Consider the following 14,470-nt stretch of genomic DNA (forward strand, 5'->3'; position numbering starts at 1 on the left):
AGCAGAGGCAGAGGCAGAGGGAGAAGCAGACTCCCCACTGAGGAGGGAGCCCAACTCAGGGGCTCAGTTCCAGGACCCCGGGATCATGACCTGAGCCCAAGGCAGATGCTTAACCGACAGCCACCCAGGTGCCCCTGAAGTTTCATGCCACAAGGGCTCAGCTCAGGACAGTTCAGCAAACATGTATATATTTCCCGTGTAGTAGCTTGTCACGATACCACAGTTCAAGGAAGCCCCACATAAGCTGACATCCTTGCTTCAGCTTCCCTGCTCAGTAGTACGGTATGTATGGGACCGTGATCCTCAGAGGTAGGAGAATTAAAAGACAACCTTCACTTCTGTTCAACAACAAGAAAGAGGGGCCCCTGGGTGGCTCTGTCGGTTAGCATCTGCCTTCAGCTCAGGTTATGATCCCAGGGTCCTGGGATCGAGTCTCACATTGGGCTCTCTGCTGGGTGGGGAGCCTGCTTCTCCCTCTGCCTCTGCCTGCCACTCCCCCTGCTTGTGCTCTCTCTCTCTCTCCTGACAAATGAGTAAATAAAATATTTAAAAACAACAACAATAGGAAAGAAACAATACCCACCACATGACCATATCCACAACATACATGTTATGGTATGCAATACCACACCAACTCACAGTGAAGCTAAGTAAAGGAAAAGTCAAGGTTATCAATTCTGTCCTTTTTTTTTTTTTTTAAGATTTATTTATTTATTTATTTTAGACAGAAAGACAGAGAGCCAGCGAGTGTGGCGGGGAGGGGCAGAGGGAGAGAGAGTCTCAAGCGGACTCTGTGCTTAGCTGGGCTTGATCTCATGATCCTGGGATCACAACCAAGAGGTGGACGCTTGACCTACTGTACCACCCAGGTGCCCCAGGATTATCGATCCTGTCCTTACAGAATCCTGTCCCTACCGGCTCTGGCCTGGTGGTACCAATAGCCACTGTTTGTATATCAGGCCCTGTGCTAAATGCTTTACCTGTAGCTTTTCCTGACTTCCTTACAACAGCCCATGAGTAAAACTGAGCATAGAGGTGTTATATGGCTTGTCTACGATTCCAAAGCTGTCAAGTACTGAACCTGGAATTTGAATACAGGCATCTCAAATGTCACCCTGTGCCTGACCCAGGTGGTAGGTGGCCTCTCCATGACGACATGAGACTAGAGAGGGAAAATGCAACACAAACTTCAGTATGTAAAATGGGTGGCACAGTGAGACCTAAATAAGTATTTTTCCTTTGCCCTTAATCTTCCCCCAAGGATAGCACATATCAAAGAATATGAATAGTAACATATTAAAAAATTATTTTGAAAGAGTAAATTAATTTTAACATTCTATCTGATTTCTTACACCTTTATCCCAGGTCTGCACTAGCAAAAGAGTCAAGAGTTAGTGTAATTTTCCAAATGAATCTGATAAAAGAATCTTTAGTTTAGACCATACAGAGCCAAAAATGATTTGGGATTTGCACATCTTCTTAAATAACGAAACTGAAGCAAGTTCTTTATGAGCACTTGGTTGCCAGCAAAAGGTATATAGAGCTATATACTTTCCAAAAGTCTTAATTAGAGAACATACATATCCTGCACTTAAAATTAATATTATGCAACTGTTCTTTAAGAGAAATATCAAGTATAATCCTCTGTTTCCCCTCCAATATTTGGATACACTTCAATTATTATTTTTTAAAGATTTTATTTATTTATTTATTTATTTATTTATTTATTTATTTATTTGACAGAGAGACAACCAATGAGAGAGGGAACACAAGCAGGGGGAGTGTGAGAGAAAGAAGCAGGCTCCCAGTGGAGGAGCCCGATATGGGGCTCGATCCCAGAACGCCGGGATCACGCCCTGAGCCGAAGGCAGACGCCCAACGACTGCACCACCCAGGCGCCCCACACTTCAATTATTTTCATGCACATATAACAGATTTCCCAAGGCAATATCAATGGGTTGTAGGATTTTCTATCAGGAGCTGGAGGCCCACACAGTCATGAAATTAAGTTATCATCACTATGGACTCAGGAAATAGCCTTCTCTTCCCCCTAGAATCAAAAATCATAAATCTGACACATTCTTATTTTCCTTAGAAGGCTCCATGCTGTGAGGTTGCTGCAAACTATTGGTATGTGCTTGGCAAGTTACTTAACCTCTCCTTGACACAGTTTCATCATCTGTAAAATGGGGGTAATGTAGTGCCTCCCTCCCTGGGTTCTAATGGAGATCAAAGGCATCAATTCATGTAAAAAACTCCAAAAAACATTTTAGTTACTATTTTAATATTATTTGTTATATCTAATGTCACTTAAATTTTATTTTTAGTATTTTCTTCTAAGACCCAATCAGAAGAGTGGTGATCTAATTAATATTGGCTCAACTATTTTATCTAATATATGGAGACAGAATTTGGTAATTAATCTGGTTGACTCGTTCTTCACACAATTACTCATGTGTGGCTTGTCTTGCAACAATTCTAATTATCATTCTGGTGTCACCCCCCCCCCACAAACCATCTCTTTCCTTTGCATATAGTTATCAAGGTCCTAGTCAAATGTATGTACGGGTCCTAGTATCCTAGATCATTTTTGGCTGCACCTAACTTGAATTCCAAAGTCTCTCTTCTCTAAGAACAATGAGTGAGATTGTCTCAGTATGGCTTCTGCCTTATTTATCTGACTTCTTCCTGCCCCACCTAAATGATTCAACCAAATCAAGTATCCACCCAGGCCCTTAAAAAGGGAAAGAGCCCTATGTATTTAGTGCCATGGGAAAGGTGGAAATGGTGTCACTGGTCCATCCTCCTTCCTCCCCCTGCCAGTTGAAGTCATTCTCCTCACAATGGACATCTCTGAGGATGAACGTAGCTAGCAATGACTATGGAATCAATGGCTACCACCACTCTACCAACACACACGATTATCCAGTCCCTCCCCTCAGTTGTTTGATTTATTCCCACGAACTATATAAAGTAAGATTTCAAAGAAACATCATCAGAACAAAAAAGACTTTCACCTCCCCAGTCCCACCACCTGACCCGGGTTTTGCCCTCTATGATTCTTTTTCTCCACCTGCTACCCTCTTCTTGGCATCAGGAGTGGATGTGGTCCTGTTCCTGACCAGTATCTCTGCCCACATCTCTTACAGCAGAAGTTAGGGCTTAGCATTTCCAGGCTTATTTTCTCCCAAATCCAGTCACTAGAATGACTAATTAAAATTAGTTCAATTATTTTATTTTACACACGGAGACAGAATTTTGTAATTCCAGTACTTCACAGTCAGCAGATCTTTTTGGACAGGTTTCAATGACAAAAAGAAAATTATCGCCAATTCATTGAGTTTAAAACCCAAGCATACCCAGTATCTGACCTTACCACAATCAGTTTGACATTGCTTTTTCCAAGGAAGAGTCTACCTTTTTCCTGGGGGAGAAAATAATAATATCTGCAGGAAAACCTCCACAAGAGATATCAGCTTTTCTTTTATTCAGTTTAAAAAGAGAAAATTTTCGAGTCTTTAAAAATCCTCAACACATTTTTTATGAACAATATTAAAGGATGGGACAACCAGCAAGACTGCCATAGTAAGCCCCCAAAAGTTGTAGAAATTATTCAAAAAAATTCTTATAACTGAAAGACATGAGTATCTAGACTGAATAGAACCACCAATTAGCTGACTGAGTGAATAAAAAAAGACCATACCAAAGCAACTCACTTTGAAATTTCATAACACCTGAGACAGCTGGGTGGCTCAGTCGATTAAGCATCCAGCTCTTGGTTTCTGCTCAGGTCATGACATCAGGGTTGTGAGATTGGGCCCCATGTTGGGCTCCACGCTGGGCATGCAGCCTGTTTAAGATTCTCTCCCTCTCCCACTGCCCCTTCTCTCCCTCTCTCTCCCTCTCAAAAAAAAAAGAAAAGAAAAGAAAAGAAAAAGAAAAAAGAAATTTCATAACACTAAAGATGAAGAGAGGATCCTAAAATCTTCAAGACTCTAAGAATATTACAAAGAATCAGAGTCAGAACGACATTACACTTCTCAACAGTAACAGTGAAATAAGCATCAGTACCTTTAAAATTCTGAGAGAAACTTATTTCCATTGTGGAATTCTATACTCAGCTACACTGTCCATCACATCTGAGGGTAAAATAAAAACATTTTCATGCATGCTAATTCCCAGAAGTGTACCCCATATACACCCTTCCTCAGGACTCTACCGAGAAATGTAAACTGTTTTAGAAAGTAAACCAAAAAGAAAGAAACATCCACTCCAAGACAATAGCAAAAAGAATTCTTGGGAATATGACAAAAAGAATCACAGGACTGATGTCCAAGAGGTCTTATAAAGAGCAACCAGTGTGGACTGAAGCAAAAAGTGGAGCACTGAGGGGAGGATAACTCCCAAGAAAATGACAGAAAGAGAGAGAGGGAGAAACAGATTACTTAATATGTTTGACCACAGTGAGAGGAATTCTAGTTCTGTCAGAACGTTTGCAGATGAACTAGTGAGTGGTACAAAAAGAATGAAACCAATGGCCAAAGAGGCAATTATTAATGCCAGGGATAAAAACCAAAAAGTTGTATGATCATACTTGGCTCAGTTGAGAACACTGGACAGAATGTAAACATTGACTGTTAGTTTACTCAAAAATTGGTACGTCACTACATTGAGAAGTTTAGAGGAGAAAGAGTGTATATGACAGAAGATAGTTTGAGGCATTTAGGAAAATTAAATTCCCGGGTGCCTGGGTGGCTCTGTCGGTTAATTGTTGCTTTTGGCTCAGGTCATGATCCCAGGGTCCTGGGATCCAGCCTCGCATCAAGCTCCCTGCTCAGTGGGGAGTCTGCTTCTCCCTCTCCTTCTGCTGTTCCCCTTGTTTGTGCGTGCTCTGTGGGTGGGTGTGTGTGTGTGTGAGAGAGAGTGTGTCAAATAAATAAATAAAATCTTTAAAAAAAAAGTTCTATTTAAGCCATCGTTAAACTGTTATCTCCATTCATCAAGAAATGGCCAGCAAACAACTTCTTTCCAGGTGTTTCTATTATGGAAAGAAGGGAGAGATGGGGATCAACACTTCTAAGACTCTGACAGATAGAATAATGGCTTTCCCAAAGACGTCCATATCCTGACCCTGGACCTTGTGACTATGTTACCTCACATGGCAAACGGGGGTAACAGGTGCAGACGCAATGAAGTTTGCCAAACAGGTGATCATGAGAGGGGGCCATCTAATCACAGGAGTCCTTGGAGGTGGCAGAGGAAGGCCAAGAGGGTCAGAGAGATGCCATCTGAATAGGACTTGACCCACTGTTGCTCACTTTGAAGATGGAGGAAGGGGCCATGTGCCCCAGACTACAGGCAGCCTCTAAAAGCTGGAGAAGAACAGGAAAAGGAGCCTTTTCTGGGGCCTCTAAAAAGAAATGCAACACCTTCTCCTGCCGACACCTTCTTTTTAGCTCTGTGAGACCAATATTGGACCTCTGAACCACAGAACTGTAAGATAATAAATTTGTGCCGTTATAAGCCACCAAATTCATGGTAATTGTTTCATAGCAGCAGTAGTAATAGTAAAGGTGCCTGGGTGGCTCAGTAGGTTAAGCGTCTGCCTTTAGCTCACGTCATGATCTCAGGGTCCTGGGATTGAGCCCCACGTGGAGCTCCCAGCTCAGGGAGTCTGCTTCTCCCTCTCCCTCTGCTCCTCCCCCCTGCTCATGCTCTCTCTTTCTCGAGTAAATAAATAAAAAATCTTAAAACAAATAGTGATAGTAGAGAGACGGAGAAGTGTTTAGCTGTCTTTGAGTGGCAGCTTGTTCCCATCGGAACCTCTCTCTTGTATCTCTTGAACTAAGTACATTCAATACCAAAGACTTGGGTTTTTTTCTATTTGCTGCGGGGGGAGTGCTTGATGCAAGTTGGGGGAGGGGTCGAGGGAGAAGGAGAGAGAGTCAAGCAGACTCCCCGCTGAGCACAGGGCCCAACACGAGGCTCAATCCCATGACCCTGAGATCATGACCTGAGCCGAAATCAAGAGCTGCACGCTTAACTGACTGAACCACCCAGGCGGCCCCCTCCAAAGATTTGTTGTTAAGCAGAAATGGATTTACTAAGGGATATTCAGTAGCTTATAAATCTGGGAGGACCATAGACCAGGCTCTGGAGCACAGAGCAAGGAACAATGCCCAGCCATACCATGGGGCTGCTTTTCTGAGACATTTTTTTAAAAATCCATTTATTTACTTTGAAAAAGACAGGAAAAGAAGAAAAAGAGCAATAATGTGTGCTTTCATAAGCAGGCCACAGGGGCTCAGTTCTACTGGGGATGGTTTGGAAGATATCCTCTGTTTGACCAGAGGATAGGGGACTGGGGCTCATCCTCCCTCTGCTTCCTGTCCCCCCTGAGGTTGGGGGTTATCCCTGAGTGGGTCAACTGCTTCAGTTCCAGGTGGTGCCTACGCGACAGGGTTTAGCAAATTCCTCTGTGCCAGAGAAAGCCCTGTGGCTGGGAAGCAGAGAGACACAGCATTTGAGGTGGAAAGTCTTCAGCATGGCAGAATCCGTGCCCCACAGCTGTAAGCAGACCCAAACCTGAGGCGACGGGACGTGGTGTGGGGCATCCATGTCGCCTGCTACCATCCCTTCTAAGATCTACAGCCGGCGTCTCGCCACCCCTGCCCCCCCCTACACCCATACACACAACAGATACACAGCACGTATCCTGTCCAGGACACTGGGCGTCTGTGAAGTCCTTGAGTCTTCATGATGACCCTACGGGGTACATTTCAAATAGCTGTAGCGCTTAGAAGATATTGGAATCATTCCAAAGGGTGCTGGAACAGTTGAATTTTACAATATTATTGTGCCAGAAATCATATCTTTTGCAACTATTTGCATGCCTGATGAAAAATTTCAGATAATAACTTTAAAATGTACATGGGGGTGTATAGTTTTTCCAAATTTTTTTGCAGGTCAGCAGCTAAAGAGTTTGGAAACCACTGTCCTAGACTTCTGCACAAGTGTTTTCCCAGGTGATGTGCTCAGAATCACTCCAGAGATTGATTGGGGGGGGGGAGGGAGTGTGTGAAAAAGCCAGGGAGCTTCCATCGTTACCCGGAAAGAATCCTGGGAAATAACTTAAAGGAAAATCAAAACGAGAGACTCTATAGATAGAAAATGAGTTCAGCTCGCTGAAGGTCCAGATGGATGTGTGCTGAATAACCAGGCTGCGCTCTCCAGCATCCCGATTTGCTCCTTCCCAGAGTCTGGGGATGCTGAGTCAGTGGCTTGAATACCACCCCAACCTGTCATCTCCCCTTTTATATTAACTTGATTTTCTTCATGTTGTCTTCTCAAGCTCTAAGTGTTAAGCTTACTCTGTGATTCATATAGCAATGTAAAAAAAAAAAAAAAAGGACAAAATGCTCATTCTAGGGAACCAAGTGAACGTCACAGCTGATGGACTAGCTGCAGAGGTGAGGCAGTGAACAGTGGCAGCAGGAAATCTACCGTATGTAGAAAATAGATGCCTTGGATGTAATTTATCTGAACTGATTTTTACAACCCATCAAATCCATTAGCTGTGACCCTACATTTCCCCCTTTCAGAAAACAGTACTCCCAAACTTTCAGGTTGTTTTAATGGTCTTTCTTGAATCTCTTCTCTCTAATGGCGAGTTAAGAAAGCTTGGAAGGGTTTAGGCGATGTTGGAATTGTTTCAACCAAAGTTGCAAAAGTGCTTGTCAAGGCTGGTACAATGTTCACTTCTGTTCACTTATTCAGCTATTTCTTCCACCAAATGTTCATGTGAACACTAGACATGGCAGGAAAATCCTTATTGGATACCTTTTCTTGCTCTGATTCCTTTTTCAAACCTGGTAACATAGGAGTAAGAGGTTGGTCTTTGAAACCAGTCAGGCATAGGGGCGCCTGGGTAGCGCAGTCTTTAAGCGTCTGCCTTTGGCTCAGGGCGTGATCCCGGCGTTCTGGGATCGAGCCCCACATCAGGCTCCTCTGCTGGGAGCCTGCTTCTCCCTCTCCCACTCCCCCTGCTTGTGCTCCCTCTCTCGCTGGCTGTCTCTCTCTGTCAAATAAATAAATAAAAAATCTTTAAAAAAAATAAAATAAAGTCTCTTTTTTAAAAAAAAAAAGAAAGAAACCAGTCAGGCATGAGCTTAAATAGAGGCTCCATCACTTACTAGCTGAGAAGCCGGGCTCCTGCGCAGTGGGGGTGATGTTTCCTTCTCATAGGATGGCTATGAGGAACCAACAAGGCCATGTGCTAAGAACAGAACAAGGCCATGTGTGTCTGAACACTGGCATACAGGAAATGGTGGCCACAGATTGCCACGATCATCATTATCCTTTCAATCTGAAATTCGGTTTTGGAATAGACTGCAGGGAAAATCTTATGCAGAAGACTGATACAAATCTTTCAGCTGTTTGTTTTATTTTGTTTTTGGATTTATTTATTTATTTATTTATCTTAGATTTTAAAAATTTATTTATGTGACAGAGAGACAGCCAGCGAGAGAGGGAACACAGCAGGGGAGTGGGAGAGGGAGAATCAGGCTCCCAGCTGAAAAGCCCGATGTGGGACTCATCCCAGAACGCCGGGATCACGCCCTGAGCCAAAGGCAGACGCTTAACGACTGCGCTACCCAGGCGCCCCCCCCCTTTTTTTTAATTTTAATGTTTTTTTTTATTATATTACGTTAGTCACCATACAGTACATCCCTGGTTTCTGATGTAAAGTTCGATGATTCATTAGTTGCGTATAATACCCAGTGCACCATGCAATACGTGCCCTCCTTACTACCCATCACCAGCCTATCCCATTCCCCCACCCCGCTCCCCTCTGAAGCCCTCAGTTTGTTTCTCAGAGTCCATAGTCTCTCATGCTTCATTCCCCCTTCTGATTACCCCCCTTCTTTATCCCTTTCTTCCCCTACCGATCATCCTAGTTCTTATGTTCCATAGATGAGAAAAATCATATGATAATTGTCTTTCTCTGCTTGACTTATTTCACTTAGCATTATCTCCTCCAGTGCCATCCATGTTGCAGCAAATGTTGAGAACTTGTTCTTTCTGATAGCTGAGTAATATTCCATTGTATATATGGACCACAACTTCTTAATCCAGTCATCTGTTGAAGGGCATCTCGGCTCCTTCCACGATTTGGCTATTGTGGACAATGCTGGTATGAACATTGGGGTGCATATGCAGGTGCCCCTTTTTATTTATTTATGAAAAAGAGAGAGAGAGGGAGGAAGTGCTCGTGAGTCTGGGGAGGGATAAGAGGGAGAGAGAGAATACCAAGCAGACTCCCGCTGAACATGGAGGAACCCCTCCCCAAGGCGGGGTTGGATCCCAGGACTCTGAGATCATGACCTGAGCCCAAACCACGAGCTGGCACCTTAACCAACTAGCTACCCAGGCACCCCATGGTTTTATCTTCAGCTGAAAAATCAGAAGCTGGTACTCTGATTTTAAATCAGTGCCGGGAGGTTTCATTCCTGAAATCCTTTCATCAGTTTGATCAACTCCTCAGATGAGCGAACATTTACAAACACCATCGTATTTCATTCCCTTAAAAACCTGTCAGTCAACCAGAGCAAGTACTATTATTCTTCTTCCCTTTTGGAGAAGTGGACAGTAAGATGAAGAGATATTAGGTAACTCTCACCTTTGTGCCTTTGCTCTCCCTTTTTTCTTTCTAGGAACTGCCCCAATCCCTTTTCCAGGTGTTGAAATACCACACATTCAGCAGGGCACATTGTAAGCTCTCCTCTCCTCTTTTCAGAGGAAAAGAACTCACTCCCTTCTGACCTTCTACAGCACTCGAAGTTTCAACAGTATAACTTCCCAGTTTATTACTGTGTCTTTCACTTCTTCCCAATGACTTCCCGTTTGTTTGTTTCTTACACTCTGCCCCATAAGACAAGAAACCTCTTGAGGCCCGGGATCATGCGACTTCAATATATTTTGGGTCTCACTACCCAGACCCCTTTTCTCTTCACACTCCCCCAGGGCAGAGCTCAACTTGAAGCAAGTGCCTGGTGTATGCCTGATTGATTCACAGACAGTTTACCTAAAATGATGGCCTAGAAAATCCATTGCAGGATAAAATTGGAGACTCACTCCTTAGGGACTGCCATCTAAGAAGCAGGACAAAAATGTTCCTGCTGAGAAATTGAAATGCAAAAAGCAAATATAAGCACATTTCTTCTCTGCAGCTTCTGATGCTGATTCTGGCAATCCCCATCACAGCCCTGTAAGTTTATAGGACCTGGACTTGCCTTTAGTCACAGAGTCACAGTGTCCACTAGTCATACCACTGTGACCATGTGTAGGTGGGGACATCCTTCTGTGGCTTTATGGCACTCTGCTCTCTTCCTGCAGTGATGAGAATTAACTTCATATTGTCTAAAAAAAATTAAACAACTCTTAACTGAAGGAAGCTAAATAGCAACTGATATTTTTGGAGGCTCTCTTGAATTAGGACAGCTGAGTTTAATGGAAAAATAAACATGTTTCGTACTGAGTATCTGTTGCATATGTTGCATACTGAGTACCAGCCTAGAGAGAATTTTCCCTTTTGTTTCTTCCTCTTAATCACATTTCTTCCTGGTTGTTTATATGATTTATTATATAACCAAATAGATATTCCTTATAAATTCCAAATGGCAAGGCATTCCTGGGATGCTTTTAGAACACAAAATTCCAGATTTTTTCCAATGATTCCAGTGACGAGGGTTTCTATCTCCTGAGCCACTCTTTCCAATCCAGTGAAGAATACAAGGAAGGCTCTTTGCCAAGTTCTGATGCGGTCATGTTCTCCAGGTGAATGCTTCTTTTTCTTTAATATGCATACAATTCAACTAAGGATCTTGTTAACACAGAAGTGGTGCCGGGGTCCTGGTCCACAGACCATACTTCCGGTAGCAATGTTCGAGGGAGAACTGGGGATCAGCGTGTGGCCGGTCCCTGAGAGCTCGGCCAAAGATTCTTGTGTAGGAGCAGATGTGGTCCCTATCACTGGAGGTTAGAAAGGTCCTTAAGTCCTAGATGGCCCAGCTTTAAAACAAGACAAACTGGGGGACACCTGGATTTCTGAAGGAAAATGGGTAGCTGCTTCTTAGGGACCTAGTAGGAAACCACTCCTGGCTGGGAGCTCTACCTGGGACTGCATCTGACTTTTCCCGTTTCCTTTCCTTGACTTCCTGAATTGTTGCTCTTTTGTGGAAAACATCGATCTAAATCCTTGCTTGTAAATGTGCCCTTCTTGGTCTTTGACGCTTGGCTGTATCTTAGATTGATTGTTGGCCTATAGCTGGAGCTTTTGGTCCTGCCTGGGAAAAAGTATTGACGTCTTTAAGCACTTTCTCTGGGGAAAGATTGTCTAAACCAGCAAGCCCTGTCTGTCTGTCTGTCTATCTCTCTCTCTCTCTCTATCTACCTACCTATCTCTGCTTTAACTTCATGTTCGGACCAGGAAAGGAAAAGAAAGCTAATCGTGGCCATATCTTCATAAACAAATTAAGGTAGAGGCACATAGTATGTGTTGAATGTATACTTTTTTTACCTAAAATTCAAATACAATAAAATTAACTATTGAAAAGTGTACAATGTAGTGGCATTTAAGACATTCACACTGTTGTGCAAACACCACCTAGTTTCATAAAATATTTAACGCATACCTTTTGAAAACTGTGTGAAAGCAAAGATTATGTGGCTAATTCAAGTCATCTCTGTCACTTCTTGAATTCACTAGGCAATTTACTGACTCTTACAACTGTAAAAGTTTTAACTATATGACTATATTTTCACTTTGTTTTCTGATTTGCCATTACTCGGTAATGATAGTATCAGCTATTATTTATGGATTGCCTACTAGGTGCCACACACTTCACACATATTTTCTTCTTTAAGACTCACAACCTAATGACAAAGCTATTATTAGCTTTGATAGAGAAGAGTCCTGAAGCTCAGAGACTTTAGTTCACTTGCCCAAGGCCACACAGGTATCAAGTGGCAGAGCTGAGGCTTACTCCAGAGCCAGTCCAACTCTAGGACTTGATCTCTTAGTCACAACAAAATAATACCTCATGTGGACACAGACTTATTATTTGTGAAAAGTGTGAATTATGGAGAAAGTTAAACTCTCAGCAAGCGTAAAATTGGATACATGCAGGCTCAAGATTAAATACTTTAAAACAAGTAATGAGAAGATAACCACACAGCAGAAATTGTCACAAAACTGTTCAAAATTAAGGAGTTGTTTTGTTTTAAGATTTTATTTTTTCATTTGAGAGAGAGAGACAGAGCACAAGTAGGAGAGGCAGAGGCAGGGGGAGAGGGAGAAGCAGACTCCCCGCTGAGCTGGGAGCCCCGATGTGGGACTAAATCCCAGGACCCTGGGGTCATGACCTGAGCCAAAGGCAGATGCTTAACCATCTGAGCCACCCAGGTGCCCCCAAATTAAGTTTTTGCCGGCAATTTTTTCATATAATTTCAGAGACTTGTATTTAATTATTCACCTATTAGGATTTTAAACTCATGATTTATAACGATTACCTCCTTCCTCTTGCATCACTGGTGACTCTCCCTTTACTGAATCACTACGATCAGGAAGGAAATCTGCTTCGATGTCTTATTTTAAAAAAAACAAAAAACAAAAACCAAACTAAAAACCCCCGGTGACCCCATCTCATGACTTCTGGCTCCTTTTTTTTTTCTTTTTACTACCATTTTTTTGCTCCCCTTTGCTACTCAACTCCCAGAAAGCACTGTCAACTATCTCTGCCTCGTGTTCATCTCCCATCTTTTCCTCAGCTTGCTCCGATAGAGTGTCTGTCCCCACCACTCCACCAAAACAGCCCTCGTGAAGGTCACCAGTGGCTTCCATGCCGCCAAATCCATCACTCGCCATCTGGGCTTTAACTTCTGAAACTTTCAGCAGCCTTTGAGCCAGCTGAGCGCTGGGTCAACAACCTCCTTGAGACACTTCTTTTGCCTTTGGTGTCACCAGACTTTCTTGGTCCTCTTCCAACTATACCGGCTCCTTCTTCTCAATCTTCTTTCCTGCTTCTTGGTTCTTGAGTCTGGGCCCCTACCTCCTCCTGCTCTGCTCCAGGGCTTGGTTCCAGGACCCACACACGTCCCCATATGTCTTCCCTAGATGATCCCGTCCATTCCCGCGGCTTTAAGGACTTTTTATATGCTAACGCTAATACAATGATATCAAACTCTCCCACAAACTTCAGACTCATACCTCCAGCTACCACCTTGATATTTCTTCTTAGAAATTTACTAGGAAACCCCATACTTCATACATGCGAAACTGCGCTCCTGATTTCTGCCCCTAAACCAGCACCTTCCACAGAGTACTTCATTTCATAAATGGCATCATAATTGACCCAGTGGATCAGATTAAAATCAACAACAACAGCCTTAATTTCTCTTTCCCCCATGTCTAACTAATTCATAACAAGTTGGCTTAACTCTACCTTTACATTAGATCCAACATCAGACCCCCACCATCGGTCTCCATCTCCCCTGCAGCCATTGTAACCCAAGCCATCATCATACCTTGCTGCTACAATAGCCTTGAAACCAGTTTCTCTGCTCTCTCTTGCGCCCTCCTGTAATTCATTCTCAAAACAGCCAGGAGGGCAAATCAGATCAGGTTACTCCTCTGCTTAACACCGTCCCTTGGCTCTCACCCCAAATAAAACCAAAGCTCCTTACAGTGGCTTTCAAGCCCCTACACACGCTGCCTTCTGAGTTCATCTACTACTCTGCTCCTTTCCTCTTTAAGCTCTGACCACACCAGCCCTCTTACTGCTCCCATATATGCCAAGACCCTTCTTTACTGGGTATTCCTTCTGCCTGCAATTCTCTCCTCCTAACTCTTCACATAACTGACTTTCGATCACCTGGGTGTCAACTACTTAGAGAAGGCCATGCCAACCACCCTTTCTAAACTAGCCATGCTCCATGCCACTCACTATCCTATGGCTTTTCTTCTTTTCTCCACGACCCTCATCTCTATCTAACATTGCTTTGCTCATGAGGTGCCTGGGTGGCTCAGTCGGTGAAGCGACCGACTCCTGAATTCGTCTCAGGTCATGATCTCAGGGTTGTGAGTTCAGCCCCTGATGGAGCTCAGTGTTAAACAGAGAAACTGCTGGACATTCTCTCCCTCTGCCCCTCCTCATGCTTGAGTGCATTTGCTCTCTCTCAAATAAATAATCTTTAAAAAAAATAAAAAATAAAATAACTTTGCTTGTGTGTTTATTATCTTTCCCACTTAAAATATAATCTCCACGAAGGCATAGACTACGCAGTGACTAATGTATCCCTTTGGCCTAAAATACTGCCTAACACAGTCTACAGTTCAACAGATGAGGAAATTGCGGCTCAAAAATATTAAATGGACTTCCCCAAATCATTCAGTTGGTAAAAGAAGAGAGGA

Source organism: Ailuropoda melanoleuca, chromosome 5 (assembly GCF_002007445.2).
Source record: "Ailuropoda melanoleuca isolate Jingjing chromosome 5, ASM200744v2, whole genome shotgun sequence".
NCBI lineage: Eukaryota > Metazoa > Chordata > Mammalia > Carnivora > Ursidae > Ailuropoda > Ailuropoda melanoleuca.